The sequence below is a fragment of the Sceloporus undulatus genome, chromosome 5 (assembly GCF_019175285.1).
Source record: "Sceloporus undulatus isolate JIND9_A2432 ecotype Alabama chromosome 5, SceUnd_v1.1, whole genome shotgun sequence".
In the NCBI taxonomy this organism is placed as follows: domain Eukaryota; kingdom Metazoa; phylum Chordata; class Lepidosauria; order Squamata; family Phrynosomatidae; genus Sceloporus; species Sceloporus undulatus.
The window spans coordinates 29,424,496-29,438,967 of NC_056526.1; the positions used below are offsets into that span (position 1 = coordinate 29,424,496).

The following is a 14,472-nucleotide window of genomic DNA, read 5'->3' on the forward strand; positions in this document are numbered from 1 at the left end:
TTCTCCATTCACTCGCCCGCCAAGGAAAGGGAGACTAGGAGGGAGGGAAAGGGGGAGGCAGGCGGGTCTCTTCCCTCAGCCCTGCCCCACAGACCCAGCGCCGCCCCCGCCCTCGCCTCCCAAAACGTAGGGGCTGCTGCTGCCTTGGCCTCCTCCTCCTCCTCCTCATCCTTCAGGGTTTATTGTTGTGGCTCTTGTTGTTTTGCATTCAGGGCCAGCGTAGCAATGCTCAAACCATCCCCCAAGTTGGCCCTCAAAGGGTGTTGTTGTTGTTGTTGTTGTTGTTGTTGTTGTTGTGTGTCCTTATGGCGACCCTGTAGTAGGGTTTTCTTGGCAAGCTTCTTCAGAGGTGGTTTGACATTGTCATCTTCTGAGGCTGAGAGAATGTGACTGTTAACCAACTGGGAGCACATATCCGAGCCAGGTTCCAAACCCTGGCTTCCAGAGTCACAGGTCCAAAACACACTGCAGGAATAATTCACTTTGAGGCTCAGTGCTGGGGACTGTATTGTGCCACCAGAGCTCTCTGATAGAGAAAGCACAATGTCTCACAAAGCTACAGTTCCCAGGATTCCCTAGCACTGAGCCAAGGCAGTTAAAGTGGTCCCAAACTGGATTGTTTCTCCAGTGTGTTTTGGACCTGTGACTCTGGAAGCCAGGGTTGGAAACCTGGCTTGGATATGTACAACCATGGGTCAGTCATTCTTTCTCAGCCTTGGAGGACAGCAATGTCAAACCTCCTCTGAAGAAACTTGCCAAGAAAACCCTATAATGGGGTCACCATATGTCAGAAATGACTTAGGGACACACAACAACAACAACAACAACAACAACACCCTTTGAGGGCCAATGTGGGGGAATGGTTTGAGTGTTGCTGGACTATGACTCTGGAAGCCATGGTTGGAATCCTGGCTTGGACATGGAAACCCACTGGGTGACTTTGGGTCTGCCACACTCTCTCAGCCTCAGAGGATGACAGAAGAGGCTTGTCAAGTAAACTCCAGGATAGGTTTGCCATTGCCACCACCACAAGAAAACCCATTGGGTTTAAGGCAAACAATAACAATAACAAAAAAAATTCATTAAGGCACACAAAAACAACAAAACCCCTTTGAGTTATGGCAGACAAAAACAACAGCAGTGTGTCAGGGCAAGAAGGGAGGAACACAAGTGACAAATAAGCCGCTCCCAAGGAAAGTCTGAGGGCCAGAGAGGCTCAAGGCCCCTGACTACTTTTTATCTTCTTTCTTCTTCTTTTTGTTTTTTGTTTGTTTGTTTTGTTTTGTTTGGTGAGAAGAAGTAGACATAGAAGGGATGGCGTCCAAGGACACCTCCATCTCAAACGCAGCTAGTTTTGCAGATGCATCTGGTTGTAGCACCTTTGAGGCCTTGAGTTCTAGTATAGTGTGAGTTGTATTACAGTGAGAGCCAGTGTGGGGTAGTGGTTCAAACAATGAACTAGGCCTCTGAAGATCAGAGTTTGGATTCTGGCTCAGCCATGGAAACCCAATGGGTGGCTTTGAGCAAGTCTCACTCTCTCAGACACAGAAGATGGCCATGGCAAATCCCCTCTGAAGAAACTTGCCAAGAAAACCCCAGGATAGGATCACCATAAGACAGAAACGACTTGAAGGCACACAGCAAGAACAACAGCAGACAGTGGGACCTTGGTATCCGCTGGGGTTTGATTCCAGGATAGCAATAGTAGCTCATTTATATACCGCTTCATATGGCACTGAGCAGCCTCTAAACAGTTTACAACTGTAAGCTAATGGCCCCCCATCAAGCTGGGTATTCATTTTAGTGACCTCAGAAGGATGCAAGCCTGATTCAGCCCTGAACCCCTGGCTGGGACTGAACTCATAACCTTGTGATTAGTGCGTGAGTGCCTTCAGTATGGGCATTTAATCACTGTGCCACCAGTGGCAAAATTCGTGGATGCTCAAGTCCTATTAAATACAACAGCATGGTAAAACAGTATTCCTTATATAAAATGGCAGAATCAAGATTTGCTTTTTGCTATATATATGTGCGGTGGCTTATTGGTTAAGAGGCCAGTTACGATGATCAGAAGACTGGAAGGCTGGCAGTACAAGGCCCAAGTACTGCATGATGGGGTGAGCTCCTGTCAGTAGTCCCAGCTTCTGCCAACCTAGCAGTTCGAAAGCATGCAAATGCAAATAGATAGATAGGTCCCACTTCTCAAGGAGAAGGCAACAGTGTTTGGTACAGTCATGTTGGCCACATGACCACCAGAGCAGTCTTCGGACAACGCTAGCTCTTTGGCTTAGAAACGGAGATGAACACTGTCCCCTACAGTAGGTTACAACCAGACATTTATGTCAAGGGGACTATATTTACCATATATATTATTATTATTGGATTTATTTATATGCCGCCCAATCACTGGGAATTCAGGTGGCTTACAACAGAGGGGATAATAGACGGTCCCTGCCCTCAGACTTACAATCTAAAAAGACACGACCCAAAAGAAGAAGGGAATGGTGGTGGGAAAGGGGATGAGGTCCAGTGGTTCTTCTCTCTCTCTGAGGCCTGGACCAAGGCAGATGGACTGGAGGGAGGGCTCTTCTTCTTCAGGCTAGCCCTGGTGGACTTGGGCCTGCCTGGTCACTCCCTCGCAGGCCGGAAGATGACAGTTATGGAGGGAGAAGTCTCTTCTTCCAGGCTAGCCCTGATGGAGCTGGGCCTGCCTGGTCAACTCCCTCGCAGGCTGGAAGATTACAGTTATGGAGGGAGGAGTCTCTTCTTCCAGGCATACACACACACACACACACACACACACACACACACACACACACACAGAGGTTAAGAACCACTGTTCTAGCAGCTAGAGCTGCTTGTAGACCAGAAAAATGTGGATTCAAATCCTAGCCTAACTCTCAGCCTCACCACCAGGTTGTCTGAGGCAAATCGCTTTCTTTTCTGCTTCAGAGTGTTGTTATGAAGGTTAAAGATTAACTAATTTACACTCCCATCAATTCCTCTGTCAAAGGTGGGATACAACTGTATGAAAAAGAAGAATTAAAGATGAACAAATCTGAGGAAGAGTTAGGATAAACCAAAGATAGATTTCTTAGTCTAATTGCAACCATGTTGAGTGGGATTTATTTGTGAAAAATATGTTTCAAAATACAGCCCTTATTACACAAGTGATGGCAAGACTAGCAGCCACAGATTTTCATTTGTACCTCTCCTTTTTATTCATCATGGAACTCAAGGCAATGTAAATCAGTTAATCTCCTTAGTGCACTGAATGAATTATCTCCTACTTCCTGATTTTTATCTGTCTTTATTGTTGTTGCTGTGGATAGCAAATTAGAGACATCCTATTACAGAAAGCAGTGACACTGGCTGTCTCTCAATGGAATTTGGGATTCTTCCTGCCTAATTTTAATAACCCTTTTTATTCAGTAGAGTACGGTACGACTTAGAAGTGCACAGAAGGGTGTAGCCTTTTTGTAGGGGATGGGAAATCTCTTGGCCATGTTAGATGCAGCCAACACAGGGCCTTTTTCATACTGCACAGTTCTAGCATTATGATGCCACCTGAACTGTCATGATTCTATCATATAGAATCCTGGGATGTGTAGTTTAGAGAGGAATATTTAGAATTCTCAGCCAGAGCACTCCAGTGCCTCACTAAACTAGAAATCCAGTTAAACTAGAATCAAAGTGCTACAACTATGTTGAGTGAAAAGGCCCACTGTTCTTCACTGAGCTCAATTGCAACTTTTGCTTTTTGTCTCCTGTTAAAGCTCCTGTATGTAGACAGAAACCTGTAGCTGATTTCTGGGCTAATTTAGTCAAACTGGACGATGAATTCCAGCAGTGTGGAGAGGAAAATTTAGTTATGCTATATTTTTATACCGCATATACACCAACAGACTTAGACATACACACACACACACCTGCTTACATTTGTACATAGTTGTACATGGGCTGTGGGTACTGCAAACAATCCTTTAGTGAAAATGAATTATTCAGTAGTAGTAATGAATCAAGATTTTTCTTAACTTGTAATGAACTGGTAAGTAGCATAGCATAGAATAGAACAGAACAGAACAGAATAGTGCAGAGAGTATAGAGAGTGAGTAAAGTTTAAGGTACTACAGTTGTACCTCCACAAAAGAAAGATAAACTTGGTGTAAGATGTTGCTGGTACAACTGTCTCTAGTATGTGTTATCAAAATTATGTTCTTTTGAACGTAGTCATTTTTGTTAAATATAAGGAAAATATATGCTGTTCTTCATATAATATATATATACTGAGGAAAAACTTTTCCCCATATTGTATCTGTTTTTAAATGTAATTTTGAGTGCTGAATTGCACCACACAGTTCTTTCACAAATTTGATATTTCAATGGTTACTTAGCTCTGATTAAGTGTGGATGCTGATGTTCCAGTCAATTTCTTTTAGTGCTTTTGAACAGATTGTGTTTCATCTGAAGGAGTTAACATATTTTGAAAGTCTGATAGAAGACTTTAATTCTTTTCTTACTCTTTTCAAGATAATTCTTGCAAGACCATTGCATTCAGTCACTTATTACAACATAGAAATGGCAAAGCATAACAAAAATTGCTGGAGATGTCAAAAGGAAAAGGGCTCATATCTGCCCACGTGGTGGGAATGCCCAATCGTAAAGAATTTTTGAATAAAGATACACATGGAAATTAAAAGAAAATTAAATTTAGAATATGATATGGACCCCGAACTTCACCTCTTAAATATAACTTCAGTTTTTGGTGTGGGAGGAGACAGGAAGTTTTGGAGGATAGGATTATACTTAATAACTGCAGCAAGAATAACTGTGGCAAAAAATTGGAAATTTCCAGATGTGCCACGCATGGAGGATTGGGAATACAAAATGTTGGAAATGAAAGTCATTTTTGGATTTAGATCACTAAATTCCTATAAGGCCAGCATACATTTTTTAAAAAAGTTTTTATGATCATCAGATTTTAAACCATTTTTAAAACGTTTTTGTGATCCTCAGTTTGGCAAACCTTTGTTATTAGAAATATCCCAATAAAATAGGTTTGGCTGTACTCTGATGGGGGAAAATGCCCATTTCTTGGGCGGTACTGTGCAGAAAATTTTGGCTCCTTCAGCCTGCCTAGAGCTTGATATTAGATAGATGGGAATACATTGTCAAGACTTCAAAGTAAAGCTAAAAGTTTGAAGACACAAGAGAACATGCAATACAGTGGCAAAACATCCAGTTTATTGCAGAAGGTCTCAGATTCAATGCTGGGTATTTCCAGATAGTTTTAGATCTTTGGCAGCCTGTTTATGGATCTTTGGCAGTCAATGCTGTACCACTGACCGATGTTTTTTGCAAATGTTTATATTAAATCCTTGGATGTTGCTTCAGGTGACAGATGTTGGATGACGTGGACAGAAGCAGCAGCACCTGTCCCTTTCCCTCAGTTGGAGCTCATACTCACACACCCAATACTTCCCCATTTCCACTAGTTTTAGTTGCCATATCTATGCTAAATGTAAAGGAAATGGGATTTCCCAACAATGATGCATTGCTATGACCATAATCCAAAATATTTGGGGTGGTTTTACCAAAAAAAAAACCCCCACTGTGATTCTGGTAGAGATGAAAATCAACAGGAAAGGAAAGAAAAGGAAGGACATTGGATTCCAGTAGCTGTGGCTGCCATCTGATAAGGATCCTACAACTCAAACAGGAGAAACTCAAGAGCTGAGTCTCTTCCTAGCACTGCAATACAGAAACAGAAAAAGCAGAGGTGGGCAACTTTAATATGTTCAGAGCCCCATCCTCCAGGGGCTGTAGCCAAAAAATAAAAAAGAAGAATTAGCTGGAAGCCCATTTCTGATTTTAGCAAAAAAATGTATAGTATTTTTAAAAAATATTAAGCAGGGTGTCCGTGACCTGTTTAAAAAGTGAGTTTGTGATCCTAGAGGCTTCTGAGACAGTTCACTCTCTTTGCTAAGAGAGCCTTGGAGAGCTGCTTGTAATGCCAGAATTGCACAGAAGTTACATTGGGGGGGGGGGAATTTGGCAACCCTATCTATGGTGCTTTACAGACTGCCCAAAAGAGCGGTCTGCCAGCGCCGGTGTTTGCTGCACGAAGGAGCTGCAGTGGACAAACCGCGCAGTTCCTCCACGCAGCAAAAAGAAGCAACAAAAAGCAGCTTCTTTTTGCATCGCCATTATGATGCTGCAAAGCGCCATTGGCGCACTTGCGGCGTCATAATGGTGCCGAGACGTGTGGATGCAAAGCGTCTGCAATGTCAAAATGGCAGGGCCCATGTAGAATGGGTGCCGCCATTTTGTACGTGCTCAGCACATACTAGGGTTAGGGGCATCCAGAAGGGACGCCCCTTCCTAACCCTAGTATGTGCCGAGCACATACTTTTTGGCGGTGTGGAACCCGTCAATGACAGACCTTTATGCTATGCTTTGTAGTCATGTCCCAAACTTTCTAACCTAATCATGACAGGACTTTTCAAGTTGGAGAAGATACAGCTGTGTTGAACATGAATAATTCCACCCTAAGAGAGTTTCTTTTCCTAATCAGATACGGGCAATGCTGGAAGAAATTGTTCTATGCATTTAATCCAACACACCAAGTAATCAAAAGACTGTGTCCATGCCAAACATGTTGAAAAACTGGGTACAGTTATGTGCATTGAACATATTATGACTTCTAAGTACAGGGCTGGGTAGGATGGCTATCATCTATAGGAGATGAGGTTTATTGAATCCATTGTCTGAAACCTATTTGCAATAAAACATACAAATACAGTGCAGACACATCCACATGTTAAACAGTTGGGAAGAATTATAGAATCATAGAGTTGGAAGAGACCACAAGGGCCATCCACTCCAACCCCATTCTGCCATGCAGGAACTCACAATCAGTGCATCCCCAACAGATGGCCATCCAGCCTCTGTTTAAAGACCTCCAAAGAAGGAGACTTCACCATGCTCCGAGGCATCATATTCCACTACCGAACAACTCTTACTGTTGGGAAGTTCCTCCTAATGTTGAGGTGGAATCCCTTTTCCTGTAGCTTGCATCCATTGTTCCAGGTCTTATTCTCTGGAGCAACAGAAAATAAGCTTGCTCCATCCTCAATATGACATCCTTTCAAACATTTAAATGAAGCTATCATATCATCTCTTAACTTTCTCTTCTCCAGGCTAAACATACACAGCTCCCTAAGTCTCTCCTCATAGGGCATGATTTCTAGATGTTTCACCATTTTAGTCACCCTCTTTTAGATACATTCCAACTTGTCAACATCCTTTTTGAATTGTGGTGCCCAGAACTGGACACAGTATTCCAGGTGAGCCCTGACTAAAGCAGAATACAGTGGCACTATTATTTCCCTTGATCTAGACACTATATTTCTATTGATGTAACCTAGAACCACATTGGCCTTTTTAGCTGCCATGTCACACTGTTGACTCATGTTCAACTTATGTGAAGATCGTTGCTCTAATGTAATGCAAATCCACCATAACAGTAGTAAATTTTATATATGATGCAGCTTAGTGATACCATCGGCTGAAACATTTCTGAGTATTACATAATGAAGGATATGACAATATGTGTTGTAAAAATTGGGGTACAGCAGGAGGAGGAACATTTTATAATACTGCTATAATTCTGGAGTGTATCTGGAAGCTTGGGTAATGCTGAAAACATAATTTAGTATCCTATCCTCCAAGCTCCTGACTCACAGTTAATTCTGACAAGGAGTGGGCTGGACATAGTAACAAATGCCAATTTGGTTACATAATATTGTTGTTTGTTGATTAAATGGCTTGGTGTTATGAACTGAGAAACTTATGCTGGAAATGTCTTTTGTGTTGCAATTCAGATTACTCAATTTAATTTCAATATTTATTTCAGAAGTGGAAAATTTTCATACCAGATTTTGTCGCTAAATAAATAATTTGTGCCATATCAGTGGCTACTCACCATACATGTGTATGTTCCTATTTTCTTCAACAATGAAGTTGATGTGCCTCTGTTTACTAGTTACTGTGGAGCACTATGAGGAATAAGGTGTGTGTGTGTGTGTGTGTGCTGTAGTACTTACATTCTGTTCACATTCTTGCCATAGGAAAGTGGTTGGCAGCTGTGAGAATAGAATCTGTGGGCTCTTTCACACCATGCAATTATAGTACTATGATTCCACTTCAGCTGCCATGACTGCATCCTATGGAATCCTTGGATTTGTAGATTGGTGAGGTACTAAAGCTCTCTGAGTTCAGGAGGGTCTAAGTAGCACTCTCTAAACTACAAATCCCAGGATTCCATAGGATGGCAGCTAAAGTGGAATCTCTATAACTGTGTATTGTGAAAGGGACCCCAGACTAGGCAGTTCTTTTGCTTGATCCTGCAGGCCTCTCATTATTTTATCTCAGTACTTTTCAATCACATATATCAATATTTGTCCAGTAATGCTACAGTTGAGGTGAACATAAAAAGAGCTCCACTAGATCTAACAATAAGGCCTTATAGATCACTCCAGGCCAGCTCTGGAAAGTTACCTTTTGGACTACAACTTCCAATTGCTCCTGCTAGCACAGTCCAGAGCTCTGGCTTGATCTGTTCAAGGACCCATTTGTTTGTCTTTTTGGCTGTCCATGGTATCCTAAGCACTCTTCTTCAGCACCATATCTTGAAATGAGTTGATTTTCTCTCTATCTGCTTTCTTCACTATCCAGCTCTCACTGGATGGTGAGTGATGGGAAATATAATGTCTTGGATGATTCCAACTTTAGTGCTCAGATGTATGGGCCCATACAGACAGGCCAAAATAAAGCTGCTTCGGGTCACTTTGGAGGTATGCTGTTTAAATGTTGCATGCATCCTAAGAGGCCAGAGCCATGCCAAAGTCACATTCCAGTCCTAAGGACTGGACTACAGCTTTGGCACAGCTTTTGGCCTCTTAAGATGTGCGTGTCATTTAAACAGCATACCTCCAAAGTGACCCGAAGCAGCTTTATTTTAGCCTGTCTGTATGGGCCCACATATCTTTACTTTAGGATCTTGTCTAGTTCTTTCATAGCTGCCCTTCCCATTCCTAATCTTTTTTCCTGGTTTCCTGACTGTAGTCTCCCTTCTGATCAATGTTTCATCCAAGATATGGGAAATCTTTAACTATTTTGATTACCTTGTTATCTAGGTTGAATTTATGTAAATCCTCTGTGGTCATTATTTTTGTTTTTCCTTATGTTCAGCAGTTGGCTTGCCTTAGTACTTTCTTCTTTGGCTTTTTTTTTAAAACAAATTCTTCTAAGTCTATAATCCTTTCTGCTAGTAGTTTTCTGTGTATTTTAGGCAGAAATAATCCAGGTCAACCCCACTTTAACTGCCATGGCTCAATGACATAGAATTCTGGAATTTGTAATTTTCCAAGATATTTAGTCCTCTCTGTCATAGAGCTCTGGTGCCACAACAAACTACTATTCCCAGAATTCCATAGCATTGAGCCATGGCAGTTAAAATGGGTCAAACCAATTATTTCTGCAGTGTGGATGCATCCTAAAATAGGATGCATCCTGCCTTCTTGGGTTATGCTGGCTTTCCTCCCTGAGCCTCTGGGGTTGCATCTAGACTGCAGAATTAATCCGGTTTCATATCACTTCAACTGCTATGGCTCAATGCTGTGGATTTCTGGGAACTGTAGTTTGTTCTGGCCCCAGAGCTCTCTGTCAGAGACGGCTAAACGTCTCACAAAAATACCATTCCCAGAATTCCATAGCATTGAGCCATGGCAGTTAAAGTGGAGTCAATCTGGATTATTTTTGCAGCGTGGATGCAGCCTAAACTAGGTAGACAACACCATACTACAGTATTAGGGAAAAGCAAGATAGACCTAGAACAACTCCTATTAGGCCCAAAACACACAACAGAAATCATCCAGTTTGAGACCACTTTAACTGCCCTGGCTCAGTGCTGGGGAATCCTGGGAATTGTAGTTGATTGTGGCCCCAGAGCTCTCTGACTGAGAAGGCTAAATGTCTCCCAGAACTACAATTCCCAGGATTCCCTAGCATTGAGCCAGGGCAGTTAAAGTGGTCTCAAACTGGATTATTTCTGTTGTGTGTTTTGGGCCTCAAACCGGATGGTGGATGATGGATTATGTTTATTTTAAACTGTTGCTTGTATATTTTACATTGAATACTCCTGTGTGTTAATTTTGTATTGTATTCCATTTTCTAGAAGGTACACCACTGTCAGGCCCATTCTATTCTATTCTATTCTATGTACAGTGCTGTGTAAAGTTACAGCGCTTTATAAATAAAGTTTAATAATAATAATAATAATAATAATAATAATGCAGTGCATTTTGAACTAAAGAAAAAAAGCACTAAGGCAGAACTGCTGCTAAACATAAGAAAAACAAAAATAGTTAAATAAATAAATAAATAAATAAATATTTGTTGAATGAAAGTGTGTGTTAATTTTGTATTGTATTCTATTTTCTAGAATGTACACCACTGTCAGGTCCATTCTATTCTATTCTATTCTATGTACAGCACTGGGTAAACTTACAGTGCTTTATTAATAAAGTTTATAAATAAAGTTTAATAATAATAATAATAATAATAATAATAATAATAATAATAATATATGCAGTTCGTTTATGGACCAAAGAAAAAAGTGCTAAGGAAGAACTGCTGCTAAGCATAAGGAAAGCAAAAAGAGAAAGAATGGTTTGCATAAATGCAACAACAAACTACGTTCCTAGAATCCCATAGCATTGAGCCACGGCAGTGAAAGTGGTACCAAACCGGATTATTTCTGCAGTGTGGATACATCCCCAGGGAGGAAACCCAGCATAACCCAAAAAGGCAGGGCAATCTCTTTCTGGCCCTTCCGTAAACACAAGCAGAGTGCCCTCCCTTGGCCCTGGAAGGCAGCATTTGCACAAAGGAGGAGGAAGCCAAGCCTGGGCCAGAGGGGAGCCCACTTTCTTTGAACCCCGGATCGATACAAAGTAGCCAGAGGTTGGGTCCCATTGTTGCCTTTTGCTTCCGACCAAGGCGCTACTTTGGCTTCCCTGCCTGGCTGAGCCTCTGTCTTGCAGAGGTTGCAATTAGATCCCCCCCCGGGAGAGAAATGGAAGCGTCCAGGCAGCTGCTGATAGAGAACCAAGGACCAGTGTATAAATAAATGGGGGGAGGAAGAGTTAAAGCCCAGCCAGAACAGCTGAGCAGCAGCAGCAGCACAAGAGCTTGCTTGGTGCAAAGGAGGGAAGAAATAGGAGACCCTCCACTTTCCTAGTAGAGTCTGTTTGGGGTGAGTGGAACCACCTGGGGAAGGAAAGTGTTGGGTTTTTCTTTGCATCTGTTTAACCTCTCCCCCCCAATCAGGAGTTAACCTAATTCTAATCCGGTTCCACTCCGAATTCCCCCATTTCTAGTTCGATGGAGCCCTGGCTTGGAAAGCGAGAAGCAGGGGGAGATTTTAAGGTGACCCCCTTCCCCTCTTTTAGGAGTTGATCTAGTCATAAACCGGTTCCACTCCGAATTCCCACTGCCTGTCCCCATTTCCAGTTCGATGGAAAGAGAGAAGGAGAGGGAGACTTTAAAGGTGACCCTTTTCTCCTCTATTAGCAGTGGTTCTAGTTGGAAACCGGTTCCCCTATATTAAGAGTTGATCTAATCATAAACCGGTTCCACTCCGAATTCCCACTGTCTCCCCCCATTTTTGGAGGCCTGGCTTGGAAAGAGTGAAAGGGGAGAGAATTTAAGGTGACCCCCTTTCCATCGATTAGGAGCTAATCTCGTTGTAATCCGGTTCCACTTCGAATTCCCACCGCCTTCCCCCATGGAAACCTGGCTTGCAAAGAGTGAAGGAGGGAGAGATAGCTCAAGGTCACCCCCCCCCATCCCCTATATTTTATTTTATTTAGGCTGCATCCAGACTGGAGAGATAATCCGATTTGGCACCGTTTTAACTTGTCTGGTTCTAAGGCTATGGAATTCTGGGAGTTGCAGTTTGTTGTGGGGTCCTTTGGGGCCATGGGGTGTTTGATGTATGTAATTCTCAGCCAAGGGAAGAGGGCTCTTTTGTGTAGCAAGCGATCTTTGCACAGATGTCAGCCGGAGGAGCAGCGAAGGGGGGCGAAAGTGTGTGTTTCTGTGTTTTGCAAGCCCTTGCCTTGGAAACGCTGGGTTTGTTTGGCTCCGCAAGTGCCCAAGCGCTGGGGCTTCAGAGAGTGGCTGCCAAAAATACACCTCAAAGGGGAGGAGAGAGAGAGAGCGAGCCCTTGAACCAGAGGGAGGAAGAGGAGGAGCCTTTGCAAGGAACAAATCAGGCTGGCTTGGTTGGGGGGGGGAAGCTGTCTGCTGGAAACAGGGCTCCAAAACACACTGCAGAAATAATTCAGTTTGAGACCACTTGATCTGCCTTGGCTCAGTGCTGTGGCATTCTGGGAATTGTAGTTTGTTGTGGCACCAGAGCTCTCTGACAGAGAAGGCCACGTAGCTCGCCAGACTACAAATCCCAGAATTCCACAGCACTGAGCCGTGGCAGCTCAAGCAGTGTCAAACTGGATTACTTATGCAGTGCAGATGCAGACAGCCTGAGTGAACAGGGAATCTGGGTTTATGAAGGGAAAGGCCAGGGTGACCAGATGTCCTAACCACCCAAAAGTAGGACATTTGAAATACATGTAGGACATTACCAAATAAAAGCTCTAAGCAGTCACATGAATGCAAATTCATGCTGTTTGATCATGCTCAAAATGGAGGACATGTTGGGTTTCCTCCTGGACAGAAGGCTGAAATGTAGGACAGGTCCAGGAAAAGGAGGACATCTGGTCACCCTGGGAAAGGCTGATAACTATTCAGCACACTGATCCCACATGGCCACATACCCCCCCCCCCCCACACACACACATATACACAAATTCACGCTTGGATCTAGTGTCATCTTCTGATTCACTCCAGTGCTTAAAGAGCCAAGAGGAATGTAAAACCAGGGCTGCTGCCACACTGCAGAATGAATGCAGTTTGATATCACTTGAAGTGCCGTGGTTCAATGTTATGGTATCTTGGGATTTGTAGCTTGTTGTAGCACCAGGGCACTCTGACAGAGAAGTCCATATATCACACACAGCTACAAATTCCAACATTCCATATGGAGCTGTGGCAGTTAAAGTGGTGTCAAACTGCATTTATTCTGCAGTGCAGATGCAGAAGACAGAGACGCTGGATTGACAGGAGGAGCAAAGATTCAAGGGCGGTGGGTGCAAGGAGGGGGACAAGTGCATCCTCAGGGAAGTAACAACAATCCCTCTCTCCCCATGATGCAAGCCTCTTACCACTTGCCCCTAAATGCCCTTTGCCATTTGATTTTATGCGCTCCACTGTCCCATATTTGTTTATTTATTTACTCCTATACCTCCTATAAATACCCTAAAGGCACCAGATACCCACTGATCTTGGAAGCTAAGCATTGTCAGCCCAGGTTAGGACTTGGGTAGGAGTCCACCAAAAATAGCAGGTGCCATAAGTGATATTTCAGAGAAAGGAACTGGAAAAACCACCTCTGAGCCTTCCTTGCTTAAGAAAGCCCTGTGAAATCCATTGACTCTCTGTAAGTCAACAGGCAACCTGAAAGCACACATATATACTCACCACCATGACTAACGACTGAAGTCAAGATACCTCTTTGTTCAGGGTAAACCATTTTTTCCTGATTTTGGTTGGGAGTGGTGATGTTATTTGCGTTTATGGTGTCCAATATAGCATTTCCAGATCTTTGGGCCTTGGCCCCATTTCTCCAGTTCTCAGGGCCAAGGGGAAGGAATCTCAGGGTGAGAGCACTGTCTAGAACAGTGTGTATGTGTGTGTATTTGTTGTTGTTGTTGTGTGCCTTCAAGTCATTTCCAACAACAACATGGAGTATGCTGGCAGAGGGCATGGCTGGCTGGAACCTTGAAGAGATTGATTGATTGATTGGATTGGATTTATATATCACTTTTCTCTCAAAGTATGATTCCTTTTGATATATTCCGTATTCCAAAATCTTGTTGAAAGTCCCACTCAGGATTGCCAACTTATGGCACTGGTCTCCCCCATAGATCCAAAATTGCTAGTGTTCTTATGTAAATGTCCTTATCATCGTCCTCATCTATAACCCACCCTTTTGCAAAAAAATCAAAGCACTCTGTGTGTGTGTGTGTGTTTGCATGCATTATTATTCTTTATATAGCGCTGTAGATTTGCACAGCGCTGTTCATAAAACAATAAATATATAAGAGCAAACTTGCCTATGGCATACATTCTAAGAGATGATAGGATAATACATATAAAATACATATCAATACAGGAAACGGTACGATAAACAGGTATGTGTGCACCTTCATGTTGCTGGTCAAATTATGGCAACTTAATGAATTTCATAGTGTTTTTTTAGGCAAGGAATACTCAGTTTGCTGGTTCCTT

The 14,472-nt window shown here is 42.8% G+C and overlaps 1 protein-coding gene across 2 annotated transcripts in view; it reads left to right on the forward strand.

The window, feature by feature from the left end:
- The first annotated feature begins 11,066 nt into the window (after positions 1 to 11,066).
- The window catches only part of TCP11L2 (t-complex 11 like 2), a 28,319-nt gene continuing 24,913 nt past the window's right edge, over positions 11,067 to 14,472 (forward strand). Inside the window, exon 1 of one of the 2 annotated variants that reach the window (XM_042469075.1) lies at positions 11,067 to 11,317. The gene's annotated coding sequence lies outside the window, so the exon portion shown is untranslated. The remainder of the gene's footprint in view (positions 11,318 to 14,472) is intronic. The other variant, XM_042469074.1, reaches the window with a different exon arrangement.